Raw genomic sequence first — 13,927 nt, 5'->3', positions numbered from 1 at the left:
GCAAAGGTCCCGAGTTCGAGTCTCGGTAGGGCACACAGTTTTAATCTGCCAGGAAGTTTCATATCAGCGCACGCTCCGCTGCAGAGTGAAAATCTCATTCTGGAAACATCCCCCAGGCTGTGGCTAAGCCATGTCTCCGCAATATCCTTTCTTTCAGGAGTGCTAGTTCTGCATGGTTCGCAGGAGAGCTTCTGTAAAGTTTGGAAGGTAGGAGACGGATACTGGCAGAAGTAAAGCTGTGAGTACCGGGCGTGAGTCGTGCTTCGGTAGCTCAGTTGGTAGAGCACTTGCCCATGAAAGGCAAAGGTCCCGAGTTCGAGTCTCGGTCGGGCACACAGTTTTAATCTGCCAGGAAGTTTCCACTCTCCAAATGATCGTGAACTTGAAAAAGTCAGTGAACTGACAATTAATAGCGTTTTTTCAAATAATGTCAACAACAAACACAGGTCATCAGGGAAAAAGAGTAATGTACTATTACTAACAGACAGTCATGGCAGGAATCTATCCAGCATGCTCCGTGAGAAAAATCGCGACATAGCAGTGTCTAGTGTAGTGAAACCGGGAGCAGGATGTATAAATGTTGTAGACATTAACTCTCAGACAAAATTATTGCAAGAAAATGACTTTATCGTCTGTATAATGGGTTCAAGCGATGTGGCAAAAAATGAAGCAGAGGTTTGCATGAAAATGCTACAGAATTTTTTTCAAGCTAATAAATGCAGAAACACAGTAGTTGCCACACCTACTCATAGGCAGGATCTGATTTATAGTTCGTGTGTAAACAAAGAAATTTAGAAAACAAACATTAAAATAAGGAAACTGTGTTCTCAACACACTATGTGCGATGTACTGGATATAAGCAAGCTGCATCGAAATCTGCACACGAAGCATGGAATGCATTTGAACTATGAAAGGAAAAGATTTGTTTGTGATCGTGTTAGTGAAATAATTAAAGAAAGACTTGTAAGGGATAGAACAATTTATCAGCTTCCTGAACATCCTTCCAAAAGCGAGAAAAAGAAGAACGAAAATACAACACTGCTGACGTTCCTAATTCAAACTAGAGGTATGTGATGCTGTAAATATAATTCCCAATTACCAAATCGTGAATACGCCCGAACTAAACATTTATCACCATAATGTGCAATCCCTGCGTAATAAGATTGATGAAATTAACATTCTATTAACACATGAACTTAATGATATCTCAGTGTTATGCTTTTCTGAGCACTGGCTTAACCCAGAGTTAATCCAGAATACAAAAATAAACAAATTTGTCTTGGCTACTTACTACTGCAGGAAAAACAGCAAGCAGGGTGGGGTAGCAATTTACACAAAGGATAATGTAGATTTTATTACACTACCTGACTTAACTAGGGCAAATGTCAAAAAGGATTATGAAATTGCAGCTATAAAAATTACTGAGTTCAACCTGGTTATTGCTACAGTTTACCGATCACCGTCCGGGAATTTTGAACTTTTCTTAAACAAAATGGAGTCACTGCTAAATAAAGTAAATAAAATGGATTGTGAATTGATAATGTGTGGTGCCTTCAGTATTGACTTCCTCACGAATAGTGGAAATAGGGAGACCATTTTGAACCTTGCAACGTCCTACAATTTAAAGGCTGAAGTAAAAGCAGCTACCCAAGTATCAGAAACCTGCCAAACAGCTCTTGATCAGTTTTTAGACAAGAAGAGTTTACACAACACCTCACTAAAAATTTTCAATGCAGGTTTTAGTGATCATCTTGCTCAAATATTAAGCATAAAAGTACAAGGCAGTATTATTAACAACATGTCTTTCAGAACAGCATATCGAAGTTATAATCAGCATAATGTGAACTACTTCAACAACTTATTACATAAAGAAAAATGGCTAGGAGTGTACAAAATGAACGATATAAATGAAAAATTGAACACTTTCATTGATACATTAACCCATTTCTTTGAACTTGCATTCCCACTGAAAACATTAACCATACGGGGAAACTCTAGAACAAACAGCTGGATCACAAAGGGAATAAGGGTTTCATGCCAGAAGAAAAGACTACTTCATGAAATATGTAACTCAACAAATTCCTCACCTGTAGTATGCGCATACTATAAAAAATACTCCAAAATATAAAGAAACGTAATAAAAGCAGCAAAAATAATGCATAACGATGAAATCATTTATAATTCAGCTAATAAATCAAAGGCTATGTGGAGTGTTATAAAAAAAGAATGTGGAGAATACAGACAACCTTGGAAAAATATAACACTATCACATAAAAATGAAAAAGTAACAAACCCTTTAGAAGTAGCCAACACATTTAACAACTTTTTCACAGGTGTTGCTGAAAATACATTACAATCAAACTTTAAGAGCACCCAGGCAAATGAATATATAATAAGTGCATGTAGAGGATCAATGTACATCAGTTCTGTTTCACAAGATGAAGTAGCTAAAGCAATAAAAGGACTAAAAAATTCCAAATCGGCAGGTATTGATGGTATACCTGCAACAATGTTAAACAAGAGCGCATCAAACCTGATTGAAGTACTCACACATTTATGCAACTGCTCACTTCAGGCAGGCACTTTCCCTCATGCGTTGAAAACATCAAAAGTTATTCCTGTATATAAAAAAGGGGATAAAGACAATGTAAATAACTACAGACCCATCACAATTTCCTTTTGCATCTCTAAAGTACTGGAAACAGTGATGTATGAGAAACTTATGAAATTTATTAATAAAAAGAGCATCCTATGTAATGAACAACATGAATTCAGAAATAAGAGGTCAACAACAACTGCTGTCTATGAGTGCATCAATTCCATCCTAAATCTGATGGACAAAAAACAGGAAACAATAGGAGTCTTTATTGACTTGTCAAAAGCTTTTGACACGGTGGTCCATAAAATTCTGCTATCAAAGCTAGAAAGATATGGTATTCGAGGTCTGTCCAACAAGTGGATCAGTTCCTTCCTGACAAATCGTATGCAGGCAGTGTGCGTCAAGCACACAAATATTGAACTAAAAACTGTATCTAATCACTTATCTGACTATAAACAAATAAAATGTGGTGTACCCCAAGGATCCGTATTGGGACCCCTTTTGTTTCTTCTGTACATAAATGATCTAAGCTTAAATACTGATGCACACAATACAATCATATTTACAGATGACACTTCGATTCTACTAAAAGGAGATGACGATGAACAGTTACAGCAGACCGTAAACACGGTCACGAAACAACTTAGTAACTGGGCACAGAGTAATCAGCTTGTAATAAACAGTAAGAAAACTGTTGCTCTAAAATTCCACAATTTTCCTAACAAGGACATGTTTATCCCATCAGTATCTATCAATGACGAACCAGTTGGTAACAGTTCTGAGACCAAATTCTTAGGACTTTGGCTGCAGAGTAACATCAGATGGAATAAGCATATTGAATATCTCAATGCAGAACTGAGCAAAAATTTTATCTTCTTTGTTCATTAAAATCATGCTGTAGTGAGAAAACAGTACTGAATGCATATCATGCGTACTTTCATTCTCGTCTTAGATATGGGATCACCTTCTGGGGAAACTCTAAAACAGCTAATAGCACTTTTAAACTACAAAAAAGGGCCATTAGAATCTTGTTTGGGTGCAAGCCTAGAGGCTCTTGTAAACCCCTGTTTAAGAAATCTGGTATTACCCCATTACCATGTGTATACATTGTGGAAACCCTTTTGTTCTTTAAATTAAATGTAATAGGCAAGGACCGGAGACTACAAAAAAACTGTGATATACACTAGCACTTTACCAGACAAAACAGAAACTTACATATGACTCAAATCAGCATAGCACTGTGCCAAAAAGGTACTTTTCACATGCGAGTTAAGCTTTATAACAAACTTCCTGAAAACATAAAAGCTATTACTGAGGTCAATACATTTAGAAAATCTCTAAAGTTGTATTTACAGCATCACTGCTTTTACTCCATTGAAGAATATTTAAATTTATGAAATGTGTTATAGAAATACTTACTCACATGTAAAGTGTATTATTGTAAGCTTAAATATGTATGCCTTGAAATTACTTTCAGCATGTATATTTATAACTTGACTTGTCCATTGTCTTATGCATAATCTGCTATGTAGACAACAGGACCAATAAAATACAATCTACAATCATTGTTCCTTTCATCCACAAATACTGAAATTTTATCAGTTATAAAAACCTTGAAAACAGGGTACTCATGTGGAATTTATGGAATACCACATGCAATTATTAAAAAATGCTGTCTGGCCTTAGCTGAAACCTTCACACACTTGTGCAACAGCTCACTGGGAACAGGAACCTTCCCTTCATGCTTAAAAACAGAAAAAGAAAAACCACTGTTAAAAAAAGGAAATACAGAATGTGTTTGAAATTATAGACCAATAGCCCTACTACCTGTATTTTCAAAAAATGTAGATTTTTTTTAAAATAAGAGATTGTCTGATTTCCTAAATAAAATTAAAATTCTCTCTCCCTCACAGCATGGCTTAAGGAAAGGCTATTCAACTGAAAGTGCAATATTTGAATTTCTTAATGAAATCTATACTAAACTGGATGTTAAGTGAGTTTGTGACAGGCATATGTCTTTATTTATCTAAGGCTTTTGACGTCATGGACCAAAATGCCCTACTGCAGGAGCTTGACCAATTAGGAATTAGAGGCATATCCATTGAGTGGCTCAGGACATACCTATGTGATCTCAAACAGATGGTTGAAGTGCAATACACTGACCATAACAAAATCAGGTACTACTATTCAGGATATGAAAAATGTCAAATATGGTGTCCCTCAAGGATCTGTATTAGGACCTGTTCTGTTTCTCCTCTATGTCAATAATCTTATGTACAACAAGTATTGTCAAACAATTTATTGATAGACACCCAGATATCTTATTAAAAATGAAGATATACATGCATACAATACAAGGAAGAAATCTGACCTTCATATGAAACATGTGAGGACATCATTGCGCCAAAAAGTCACAATACATACTGGGATGAAGATTTACAATAATCTGCCTAACCATATTAAATCAGTAAGTAAACTCAGTAGTTTTAAGGCTAAAATAAAGGCATATTTAATTGATCATTGCTTTTACAATATGACAGAGTACCTAAAAGCCAAACAACAAAAATAAAGATGCAATATTAATATTGTACTTTGTATGTTGCCTTTAATGTTTTTTGTATGTATGATTCTTTGCTAAATTACTTCAATATCTAGCCCTTAGGAATGCAATACAAACTGTATTTTATCTAGTAAATACCTAACCATGTCCAATATCCTTGGATATATTCTATACATCTAGGATTTGAAGGACTAAATAAATAAATAAATAAATACTAGAATGGTTCCACATGCCTGTTTCAAATGATTAATATTGTAGTATATACTACTTGTTATGCGGTGGATACAAGGATTTTACATGTCGATGATGCAAGAACAGTTTTAGCTACTTTTCATATGTATCTTGCCTTGCCATCAGGGACCTAATACTACACTGAAGCACCGAAGAAACTGGTATAGGCATGCAAATTCAAATACTCAGATATCTAAACAGGCAGAATGCAGCGCTGCAGTTGGCAATGACTATATTAGACCATAAATATCTGTTACAGGTGTTAGATTGGTTACTGCTGCTGTAATGGCTGATTATCAAGAGTGAGTTTGAAGGTAGTGTTATAGTCAGCACATGAACGCCAGGACACATAATCTCCGAGGTAGCGATGAAGTGGAGATTTTCCTGTGCAATCATTTCAGGAGTGTTCTGTGAACATCAGGAATCCAGTAAAACATCAAATCTCTGACATCGCTGTGACCAGAAAAAGATCCTGCAAGAATGGGACCCACAACAACTGAAGAGAATTGTTCAATGTGACAGAAATTTAAAATTGCTGCAAACTCCAGTCCTGGGCCATCATCAAAAGTCAGTGTGCAGACCATTCAAAGAAACTTCATGAATAGGGGCTTTCAGAACCAAAGGGCCACTCGTGTACCCTTGATGACTCTATGACACAAAGCTTTACATCTCGTCTGGGCCTGTAAGCACTGACATTAGGCTGTTGGTTGGAAACATGTTGCTTGGTTGGATGAGTCTTGTTTTAAATTGTATCGAGTAGATGAACATGTATGGGTATGGAGACAACCTCAAGAACTGGTGGACCCTGCATGTCAGCAGGGAGCTGTTGAAGCTGGTGGATGCTCTGTAATGGTGTGGGGAATGTGCAGTTAAAATGATATGGGACCCCTGATAAGTCTAGATATGACTCTGACAGGTGACACATACACAAGCATCAGGTCTGATCACACACATCCATTCATGTCCATTGTGCATTGTGATGGACTTGGGCAATTCCAGCAGGACAATGTGACATCGCACACATCCAAATTATTGCTACAGAGTCACTCCAGGAACACTCTTCTGAGTTTAAGCACTTCCACTGGCCAACAAACTCCCAGACATGAACATTTTTGAACATATCTGGCATGCCTTGCAACATGCTGTTCCAAAGAGATCTCCACCCCCTTGTACTCTTACAGATTTATGGGCAGCAGTGGTGGATTTATGGTGTCAGTTTCCTCCAGCACTACTTCAGACTTTAGTCAAGTCCATGCAATATCATGTTGTGGCACTTCTGCTTGCTCATGGGGCCCTACACAGTATTAGGCAGGTGAACCAGTTCCTTTGGCTACTCAGTGTATTACGGGCCTGTACAAATTGTATGAATATTAAATCATATGTTATAAAAAATAAAACATAATTAATGGCGTAGCCTATGGAGATTTTGAGCTTGGATTACCAATGTCTCTGCTCCCTTCCCCTCTTTTTTAAACTTTCACATCTTTATGAGGTGCGAATAATTTCACAGTTAGGTCATATGGTTAGGATCGCAGATGTGTGCATACTTTCTGAGAGTTACAGTCACTGTTATTTTTTTAAAATATACTGAGGATGTTTGAAAATATAAGGACAATGGACGCATGCCAGGTTCAGATTACTGGTAAATTAGTTAAATGGAATTGGTTACTGACTGATAGTAGGGTCATACATTTGCAATTATATTGCCCCAGAAGCCATGTTGTAGTGGTTATGGTACTAGACTGTTGCGTGGAGGGTTGTGAGTTCAAAACTCACCTGAACTGTAAAAATTTAATTTCTATACTTGGATTGAGTTCATTCTAGAAGTACCCACAAATGGTAAGAATCACTGTACTGTAATGTTCTGTAACTGTACGTATACCATATGTTTTCTGGTCGGAGGCAGTTCGCTCCGTGCTCTTGTATGTGCAAGTGCTGAATAAACCTTCATTAAGGTAAGGTAAGGTACTCTCTCTCTTTCAAATTCTAATGGTGGCAAGGGTAAATTACAGAAAGCGAAAGGCTATTTGTAATTTGTACAGAAACCAGATGGCAGGTATAAGAGTCAATGGGCATGAAGGGGAAGCAGTGGTTGGGAAGGGAGTGAGACATGGTTGCAGCCTATCCCTGACGCTATTCAATCTGTACATTGAGCAAGCAGTAAAGGAAACAAAAGAAAAATTCAGAGTAGGTATTAAAATCCATGGATAAGAAATAAAAACTTTGAGGTTCACTGATGACATTGTAAGTCTGTCAGGGTCTGTAAGAGCAGTTTAATGGAATGGACAGTGTCTTGAAACGAGGATATAAGACGAACATAAACAAAAGCAAAACAAAGATAATGGAATGTAGTCAAATTAAGTCAGGTGGTGCTGAAGAAATTAGATTAGGAAATGATACACTTAAAGTACTAAAGGAGTTTGCTATTTGGGAAGCAAACTAACTGATGATGGTCGAAGAGAAGTTTGTTAACATTGAGTATAGATTTAAGTGTCAGGAAGTCGTTTCTGAAAGTATTTGTATGAATTGCAGCCATATATGGAAGTGAAACATGGATAATAAATAGTGTGGACAAGAAGAGAATAGAAGCTTTTGAAATTTGGTGCTACAGAAGAATGCTGAGGATTAGATGGGTAGATCACATAACTAATGAGGTGGTATTGAATAGAATTGGGGAGAAGAGGAGTTTGTGGCACAACTTGACAAGAAGAAGGGACCGATTGGTAGGACATGTTCTGAGACATTGAGGGATCAGAAATTTATCATTGGAGGGCAGTGTGGAGGGTAAAAATTGTAGAGGGAGACCAAGAGATGAATACACTAAGCAGATTCAGAAGGATGTAGGTTGCAGTAAGTACTGGGAGATGAAGAAGCTTGCACAGGATAGAGTAGCATGGAGAGCTGCATCAAACCAGTCTCAGGACTGAAGACCACAACAACAACAACAAGGTAAGTTTGTGTTCGTCATTAATATAACTACACCTGCTTCAATGTGACATTATTCTGGTGATAGCACACATTATCAACGACAATGTGGCCCACATCGGGCCATGCCAGAGCTGCCTTTTATGTGGCGAGAAACCCGACTTTGAGCCGTATTCAACAGAAGATGAAGAGGACATAATTATGACAGCAACTGTGTGCCACCACATGAGGTATCCTTCTGGGTTCTCTGGTGATGATGGCCAAGATCCAAACAAGTGGCTGAAAAGCATATGAGTGTATAGCCAAATTTAACAAATGGGATGACACTGTGTGTTTCGTTAAAGTATTTTTCTACTTGGAGGGCACTGACAAGCAATGGTATGAGAACAACAAGGAGACGTTCACAAGCTGGGAATGATTCCAGGCAGAACTGCGCAAGTATTATGGTGACACACGACAGAAGTGCAAGGCTGAAGATAAATTAAAGTACAGGACACAGTGTCCAGGAGAAACTACAGGATCCTATATTCAAGACGTCTTGGAGCTGTGTAAAATACTTGATCCTAGAATGAAGGAGGAAGATGAGGTTGCACATGAAGGCTGTTGTTGAGGACATCTATCAAGCCCTAATCCTGAAGGAGGTTTTGACAGCAGATGACTTCATAAAGTGGTGCAAGTATATCGAGACAATGCTTCAAAAAAGAATTACACGCAAGAAGTTTGAATGGCTTCCAAATGTCATATCAATGGCTGTGATGGAGGAAGCAACTGATTTCACAAGTCTTTGTTAGGTAGTGAGAGAGGAAGTTCAGAAGGCACTTGGATTGCACAGCTAGCAAGAAACCGAGACACTTCACAAGGTCATGAGGGGGAAAGTGGAACAGACATTGAACCCAAACTCTTGTCCTTCATTACCCTTTATAATGGTGAAAAAGTCAAGACCCAGGCGAAGTTACATTCCTACAATGCCGCATGAGGAATCTGTTTGGGCACCAAGGAAGACCGATGTCTGGCGGACCAAGGATAACCAAACAGTATGTTTCCATTGTAGACAACCGGGACATGTGGTACACTATTGTCAAGAAAGGCAGCGGATATTTGATGATGCCCTTGCCAGAAGACAGCAGACCAATCTTAGCTGATGCCAACTCCAGGATGACGAAGATGAAGAAGGAAATGTGGGTGCAGGACAACGCAGGTCAACCTTATCCCAAGCTAGCTGCTGGAGAGGATGCTCCACAACATGCCAAACAAGGTGTCCATTGCCGTTTAGAAGCTCCAGCCAATCACCTAGCCGCTGTAATGTGGGAAAGTAAAGGGTATGACCTTCCTTGGAGGTGAGGCCGCTGAACAGAAAAATCCTCCACTGTCGATCAATACGAAAAGATAGGAAACTATATCTACATCCTCATGGATGGATGACCAGCCCAAACTCTTGTGGACTCTGGAGCATCATATTCAGTCATTTCAGAGAAGTACCATCACCAGTGGCAGAAAACTGTATTTCTCAACTACAAAACATCTCTGCTGAGGGTGGGTAATGGGAAATATGTAAAGCCTACAGGAAGATGTGTCATTTGTGTGGGTTTAATTGGCCATACACAACCCTCTGAATTCATCATCTTACAAGAGTGTAGTCATGGTGTCATTCTTGAATGGGACCTTTTGAAAGCTTCTCAGGCAATTACAGATTGTCATCACTAGAAGATTATGCTAGACGATATGAGATACTGTGGACAGGAAGATGTGCATCCGAGTGTGTGGAGACTATGTGTGGTGGATGAAGGGATCATTCCTGCAGTCAGCACTAGAAAGGCAACTGTCATGTGTCATGCCATGTATCAACCCCTGGATCTTGTAGTGGAATGTAAGAGAAGCATACCACTGAAGAATAACTTGGTCATCCCAGCCTCTGTCATCTAGTTTAAGAACGGATTCAGTGAATTGTGGATAGTTAATTGTTGACAAAAAGCACCGATCCTTCTAAGACATGTGCATAGCGAATGCTGAGCTATTAATTGCAGAATGTCTGAGCATCATAGAAACCTCCCATGCCAGGAGGCATGTGGCTCAAAATTAACACTACCACTATGAGACAAGATCTTCTAGCTCGACTATCACCAGATCTCACTAAGAACAACAGAAGAAGCTACTTGCCATTCTTCAAGAGTTCTCTCAATGCTTCAGCCCACAGGTGAGAACAAATCAGACAAATCGACAGTGAGGCACTGGGTTAGCATGGAGACCATCAACTAATAAGCCAGAGAGTCTACTGTGTGTCAGTAATGGTGTGTCGAATAATTCCTGATGATGTAGAGAAAACAATGAAGAATGACAGCATTCAGCCTTCGCAGAGCCCATGGTCATCACCAGTGGTTCTCATCAAGAAGAAGGATGGCAGTTGGCACTTTGTGTTGATTGCAAGAAGCTTAATAACATAACTAAAAAGGACGTTTACTCTCTTCCATGAATTGATGGTACACAAAATTGTCTAAAGGGGGAAAAGTTTTTCTCAACTGTGGAAATGTACTTGGGATACTGGCAAATCGAAGTAGTTGAGGCTGATTATGAGAAAACTGCATTCATCACCCCTGAGGGCCTGCATTAATTTAAGGTAATGCCGTTTGGTTTGTGTAATGCACCAGCAACTTTTGAATGAATGATGGATAATCTTCTACATCACCTGAAGTGGACAATGTGTCCTTGTTATTTAGATGACATTATAGTGTTCTTTGAGGCATTTTATGAACACATAAAAAAGACTGAGGGCAATTCTTAAGTGTCTCCAAAAAGGCGAACTGAAACTTAATCCTAGAAAGTGTCTCTTTGAAGCAAAAGAAATTAAAACACTTGGACATCTTGTGTCAAATGAAGGTGTGCAATAACACCAGGAAAGGTTGAGATCTGTAACAGAATTTCCTATTCCTAAATGTATTAGACATGTGAGGAGCTTCCTTGAATTATGTTCTTATTACCATCATTTTATAAAAGACTTTTGTATCAATGCGAGGCCACTCCAAGAGTTGTTAAAAGCCGATGCTAAATTATCTGGGGTGGTGCTCAACAAGATTCTTTCAATGTTATGTGAAACGCTCTGATGACTGACTCTGTACTTGGTCTATATTATGAGGGAGCACCTACAGAACTACACACAGATGCCAGTGGGTATGGGGTCAATGCTGTTCTGCTACAAATTTCAGATGGAAAAGATAAGGTTATAGCCTATGCTTCTAGGACACTTTACAAAAGCTGAGAGAAACTACTCAACTACAGGATGAGAATGACTTGCTGTGATCTGGGCCATGCGCAAATTTCGACACTATATCTATGAAAGGCCATTCACAGTTGTTACAGACCATGATTCTCTTTGTTGATTGACAGGTCTTAAGAATCCAACAGGACAACTTGACAGATGGGCACTACATCTTCAAGAGTATGACATTACCATAGTGTACAAAAGTGGAAAAAATCCTGTGCAGGACCATCAAGACTTTGATAAAGATAGTGTCTGTCTCGCTGCACTCAAGGATCTCTCTTCTTAGCATAAGAAGGACGCCAAGATATCTCAAATCATGATTGCCTTATATCAGTCAGAGGATGTGAAAGGACAATTTAAGATAGTTAATGGATTAATTTGCAAGAAAAACTTTGATCCGTTTGGAAAGAGGTGGCTACTAGTGATCCCTAAACACATGCACTTAGATGTTCTACAGGAATTCCATGACACTCCTGAGGCCAGACAATCAGTATTTATTAAGACATATGATGAGGATCCACAAGAGATTTTTTCCCTCCAGGTTTATTTAGGAGTGTCTGTCACTATGTGTCGTACTGTTGAGAGTGCCAGAAGACAAAGGCAGTTGCTCTGAAAACACCTGGCTGACTCATACCAAATCCACCAGCTGAAACGTCTTTCCAGCATGTTGGAATTGACCTCCTCGGATGATTTCCAATGTCTGCTAGTGCCAAAAGATGGATTATTGTTTGCACTGATTATCTGACAAGCTATGTCATTACAAAAGTCATGAAAACAGCCAAAGCATTTGAGGGTGCCAAATTCATCATGGAAGACATTGTATTGAAACACAGTGCCACAAGGTTGTTAATTATGGCTTGAGGGAAAGTTTTTCAATCGAATCATGTGACAGAGGTAAATCGCCGGTGCAACATTACTCAACACATTATGACTGCCTACCATCTGCAAACTAATGGGCTTACCAAACACCTTAATAAGACCTTGACTGATATGCTATCAATGTTCGTCAATGTTGAGCAGCACAACTGGGATGAGGTGCTACCATTTGTGATGTTTGCCTACAATACCGCCAAACAAGACATCACAGGATTTACGCCATTTTTCCTGTTGTATGGGCGTGGGGTGACTACAACGATTGACACTGTGTTTCCATTACAACCTCCTGTGCAGGAAGCGATTTAAATTTAAGTATTAACTGTGCTTTTCTTACCTGTCACTTCTTTTTCCATGTGCTTTTGCTTTTAGGAAGCTTTAATTTTTGAGTACTAGTTATAGTGTTCCATAGGTTTTGTGTTTGTTTTGAATACAGTCAGAGAGAGTCCCTTTAGTCAGCTGTAGTGCCAGTAGTGGTAGTGTTTGTTTTGGATACAGTCCAGAGACAGTTAATGCTTATTTTCATTGTTTCCAGCAAGAAGTGTCTTGTAACCAGCCACCTTTAGTGACTTAGCAGTCTAGTTAAAAGTTGGTTACTTAACTCTCCACAGTAAATTGTTAATTTCATAGGATGGATAGGATGTGTGACTGCTGTGTACAGATGCAGGAGGAGCTAGCCATTGTTCACGAACAACTGAATGTGCTCATAGTCACGGTCAGCCATCTTCTGGCTGCTGCCTCAGAGTGTAGTGGCAGTGGGGAGTCTGGTGCATCGCATGGTACACCCCAGGTGTTACATGCTTCACCCCAGTCCATGCTATCAAGACATCTTCGTGAGTACCGGGCACAGTTGGGCCACCCTCTCCCCAAGGGGAGTGACGGGTTCAATGGCATTCGCGGCACTTGAGGCGGAGGGTCAGTGTGGAGGCTGGCCGTGTGGCATCGCCCGCTCTGTCTGTGAGTGGACATGTCGCCGCTCCTTCAACAAGGTCCGAGCAGGCACATGGGGGGGATTTATTAGTGATTGGAAGCTCCAGTGTAAGGCGTCTGAAGGAACCCCATAGGGAAATAGTGGAAAGGCCGGAGAAGAAGGGCAGTGTTCCGCCTGTCTGCCACATCCGAGATGTGGAGGAGGCCCTGCTGGCAGCAATAGAGCGCACTGGGTGCACGCAACTGCAAATTGTTGCTCATGTCGGCACCAAGTATTCCTGCTGTCCGGGTTCAGAGGTCATCCTAAGTTAATACTGGTGGTTAGCAGAGTTGCTGAAGGCGGAAAGTCTTGCTCGTGGTGTGGAATCTAAGTTAACTATTTGTAGAGTCTTTCCCAGAACCAATCGCAGTCCTGTGGTTTGGAGCCAAGTGGGAGGCTTAAACCAGAAGCTCAGACGATTGAGTGGAGTTCTGATGAGCAAATTTCTTGACCTCCACTTTCAGGTGGAGAAATGTAGGGTCCCTCTGAATACGTCAGGTGTGCACTACACGC

At 39.7% G+C, this 13,927-nt stretch overlaps 1 non-coding gene across 1 annotated transcript; it reads left to right on the top strand.

Annotated features, from left to right (window-relative positions):
* The first annotated feature begins 259 nt into the window (after positions 1 to 259).
* Positions 260 to 334, top strand: Trnas-uga (transfer RNA serine (anticodon UGA)). Its single transcript has one exon. It is a non-coding gene; the product is annotated as a tRNA-Ser (tRNA).
* The last annotated feature ends 13,593 nt before the right edge of the window (positions 335 to 13,927 follow it).

The sequence above is a fragment of the Schistocerca gregaria genome, chromosome 2 (assembly GCF_023897955.1).
Source record: "Schistocerca gregaria isolate iqSchGreg1 chromosome 2, iqSchGreg1.2, whole genome shotgun sequence".
NCBI classification, from domain to species: Eukaryota; Metazoa; Arthropoda; class Insecta; order Orthoptera; family Acrididae; genus Schistocerca; species Schistocerca gregaria.
Note: the sequence above shows the minus strand (reverse complement) of the source record. Positions and strands in the feature narration are given on the sequence as shown.